Here is a 4490-nt window from a genome sequence, read left to right on the forward strand (position 1 = left end):
GTGCACCGAGGGACAGTTCGGGAAAACCGGAAGTTGATTTTTTTCCAAGTGCCACGGAGGCTTACATGGTGTGTGGAACGTTTCAGCTCATAACATGGCGTGGTTCTCGAGACACCGAATAAAATGTACTCCTCTGAAGAAACCCGTTTCGTTGTTCTCCCTCGTACACTCGTTGCCCCAAGGATCGTCTATGTGCGTCATCTGTCACGTGAACATGACGCCCCCAATGGACACATTGGGGCAGAGGACTGCGGCGTTGCTGGGAATGCGGAGAGGTGCTTTTTCTGTTTTGTTTTTTATGAGTGTATTGAACCGTAGGCTGCGTCGTGATACCTGTGTTTATATTGACTCTACCCTGCATTTTACTCCGCATAAGTTGTGACTGCTACTCAGAGTCATCATAATGGGCAAATGCTAGCACGGACTAACCAACTATCGCGCAAACAGGCATGCGAAAGTCATGTGCGGCTTAGCTCTTACGCACGTCACGCGAGAGCTCGGTGCTGCCTTTACTCAGGACCAACTGCGGCATAGAAAAAAATCGATATTATAAATCGCTCTATACGATTTCTTCTGAAATATTTTGCATGGTGGTTGCGAAGAGTAATAGAAATCATAAAACGGTGTTTCCCAGACTCATATTTTCCACGGGACTGTCACTTTAAGGACTCTCACTAAGAAAGAGCTATTAAGCCTTCGAATTTTCTAGACAAAAAAGTAGAATACTTCGACTTAACATAACAATATAACAAGGTTTATTCAGCAATTTTGGTGCGTCATGCGACGGACATCATCACTGAAACTGACTGAGAGATCACACAACCGGTCGTTATTTAAGGAGATGGGTACGACCGGTTATGTGATCTCTCATTCAGTTTGGCACTTAGGATGTCCGTCGCATGACGGACGAAACATCTGAGTAAACCTTGCTTTTTCGTTATGTTAAGTCGGAGTATTCTACTTTTTTTTGTCTAGTTATGTCGTCTCCCGGCTTTTGGAGTATTTTTGCTTCGAATTTTCATTAGTTGGTTCCATGAAGCATCGGTACGAAAGTATTTCTTGTTCGATGACTCGGTTGGGAGACATCGCTTTCCTTGTAACTTGCTGCGTGCCAAAATTATACAAGGAGACTTTGCCACAATAAAAAACAACTTTATGTGAATGCAGTACTGCATACACACCACGTAGGTGTACGGTGTACCTAATAAAGCCTTGGTCAAGAGATAAACTGATGTTCTGAGGCTGGAACAACATAGAAGGGACAGATACAAACAAAGCCTCAAATTGCCTAAGAAATCAACGATGAAAGATGAAAGTCACTGAAAAGGTTAGCCAGCTGTAGGGATCGAACCTACATCTTCTGGATTGCCGGTCCAGGGCTCTACCAATTGAGCTAAGCTAACACGCCTCTCCAGCGACTTTCGGGGTGCGTCATCTGAAGGGACGACAAACCAGCCACTCACTCTCACTCACCCTCCTTTCACTCTTACATTTTTGCTCACTCATACACACATTCATACGACGGAAATCGACGCAAGCGGCACCTGTTGAACAAGAGATAAACTGATGTTCTGAGGCTAGAACAACATAGAAGGGACAGATACAAACAAAGCCTCAAATTGCCTAAGAAATCAACGATGAAAGATGAAAGTCACTGAAAAGGTTAGCCAGCTGTAGGGATCGAACCCACATCTTCTGGATTGCCGGTCCAGGGCTCTACCAATTGAGCTATTCCAGCATCTTTCATCGTTGAAAGCATTGGTGTCCATTGTGCAGGAGTGGTGAATTCGTGAATGATAGCAGTAGCAAACCGAAACCGAAATTCTCTGAGTAGAAGCCGCTGCATCTCCGTAGCGGGTAACGTCACACGCGTCGTGATTGTTGCGTCGTCTGCTTGCGGTCGTTTCCGTCGTGTGACAATATATGTTGCCGCAACCGCTAATTTTCATTATCGGATCATTACGCTGTCCATATCAAACGGGATAGAGAAGAATACACTGTTGAAAATGGTTGTTTTCTCTCAAAACACGAGCAAGCCGGGCAGGAAAAGCCATTCAGAGGCGTGTGATGCAGTGTTGAATTCGTGAATGATAGTAGCAGCAAACCAATACCGAAGTTCTGTGACTACTGTTAACTCCTGCAGCTCCGCGGGTGAGGCCGCACGCGACGTCACTGTCGTTGTTGTCGTCTGCTTGCGGTCGTGTCCGCCGTGTGACTGGATATGTTGCCGCAACCGCTCATGCAATATATACTGACCCGATCATTACTTTGTGAATAGCAAACGGGATAGACAAGAATACACTGTCGAGAACTCTTTTTTTTCTCCATCACGAGAAAGCCAGACAGGAAAGACGCTCAGGGGCGTGGAACCCAGCAATATCGCGTCACATCACTCTAAGAAAAAAGAGAGTAATTTTACTCCTTTTGGGGACTAAATGCATTGCCACAAAAAATACTCCCTTTCGGGAAACGGGAGCAAATGAATGTAACAGAGTGGAGACTGCATTTGACGCGCTGTTCTAAGGGTCCCAGGTGCAAGATTCTTGTGCATGCATGGAAATACTTCGAATTAAACCATGAACCGTAATAAATCGCGTGATATAAAAATATTGCGCCATACATAGAACACAATTTGCGAAGAAAGAGGCGCCAGCTGTTTCTTACTCTGTGTGGCTGGAAAACTGCTACGTTGGCTGAGTAATATACAGGGTGTCCCAGAAAACGTGTCATTGAATTATAATAAAAAAACTACGCCACCTAGAATCATGCGGTCAACGGCATTTGTTCTTATTAGTTTTTTGCCACCTTGTAAAATTAATGTCATGTACCCCAAGTTTAATTATGCAAATATTTGAGAACTGAACTCAGAAATTTGCCAAGGGAAGGCCACTTTTTTTACGCCACCAATATGAAGAGCGTGCGGAATTCACTCAAATTCATGATAATTGACAGTGATATTCACGAGCTATCCCATCGGAAAAAATAGCCGAATATCATGCTTTTCCGAGCACCGGACCATAACGCGCGATGTCTTCCTGAGTGCAATCGCTCGCAGTCCGACGAAAGGAGGTTCCGAAGTCAGCCCACAGAGTGATAGTAGAAAAAGCAACAGTTCCTAAAATTGGGAGAGGGATAGCATTATCCCAGCGAAAGTCGGACGTGATAAGCCATGCCTGCGTTATCTCTTTCTGCGATGCCGGGGTGGGCTGGGTTTCCAACCTCCTTTCGACGGACTGACACAGAATATCTGACACTGACTGACACTGAATATCCCTGTCAACTATAATTAATTTGAGTAAATTAGACACGCTCTTCACATTGGGGGGGGGGGGGGGGTAAAAAGTGACCTTTACTACGCAAATTTCCGACTTAAGCTCGCCAAAATTTACGTAATTAAACTTACGTTACACGAGATTCACATGAGGAGGTGGCAAAACCCCAGTATGAACAAATACCGTTGACCACATGACTCTAGGTGGTGTAGTATTTCTATTATAATTTAATGACACGTTTTCTGGGACACCCTGTATAAATTGAGCAAGAGCACATATCTACGTAGACTGTTGCATTCAGGAAACCATCCGCGAAGTTCAGTGCAAATCTTCAGTCCTGAGGAGTAAATATCGGGACTAAATGTCGGGTTAGGGGACTAAAATCGGGAGTGATTGCAGTCTAGGGGAGTAGAAGCTGCAATTACTCCCCATTTTACTCCTTTTTTTTTCTTAGGAGGCAGAGGTGGTGCGCCCGCTTCGTATAATAAAATCATTGAATAGAATCTCAGCAGTTTTAGAACATGTCGTATAGGTGTTCCTGCGATCCGAAACACTAGAAACGTTCCACAACCTCCGTAATGATTTTGTGGCAGAGTCGCACTTACGAGAGACAGAAGCGCAAAGAAAAAGAAAAAAAGAAATGCAGCGCGCACTAAATTTCTCTAGAACCGCGAATAGACGATTTCAGAAATTGCATGGATGGCCCGCCAGAGAGCGCCGTGTTGCGAATGCCCCACTGCAACTTGAGATTTAGTTTTTCATGAGTCATGTTGAATTCCAATGGCAGAGTCGGAGCAAGTGGCAGGCTCCGCAGTGGAGTGGCTTGATCTGCCCTAGAGCAAGTGATCCGAATCTGCGACTGGAACACTTCCGCACAACTTGGAGTTAGCGCTGGGTAACCTCCCTTGGTGTATGGCGGCCAGAGACGGAGGAAGAAGAAGAAGAAGATGCTCATGTTCCATTATAACGCCATGTTTTGCGACGTCAAGGTCCTCCTAATCTCCTAACGTTGCCCTGGTAATGTCTGATTCTCGCTTCCTTCATGAAACAAAATCGCCAACGTACGATGTGAAATACTAGTCACGGCGAAGACGCGTTGCAAAGCAGCCATGTTGGCGAAATAAAGACAGGAAATAGGAAGCACGAGCGACAAGTGACATGTCACGTAGAGTTCCGGTTGAATCTGCCTATTTTGGCGGAGCAGTCTGGGTTGCTCCC

The 4490-nt window shown here is 45.2% G+C and overlaps 1 non-coding gene across 1 annotated transcript; it reads right to left on the reverse strand.

The window, feature by feature from the left end:
- Positions 1–1330: 1330 nt before the first annotated feature.
- Positions 1331–1403, reverse strand: Trnaa-ggc (transfer RNA alanine (anticodon GGC)). Its single transcript has one exon. It is a non-coding gene; the product is annotated as a tRNA-Ala (tRNA).
- Between the last annotated feature and the right edge of the window lie 3087 nt (positions 1404–4490).

The sequence above is a fragment of the Ornithodoros turicata genome, chromosome 1 (genome assembly GCF_037126465.1).
Source record: "Ornithodoros turicata isolate Travis chromosome 1, ASM3712646v1, whole genome shotgun sequence".
Taxonomy (NCBI): Eukaryota; Metazoa; Arthropoda; class Arachnida; order Ixodida; family Argasidae; genus Ornithodoros; species Ornithodoros turicata.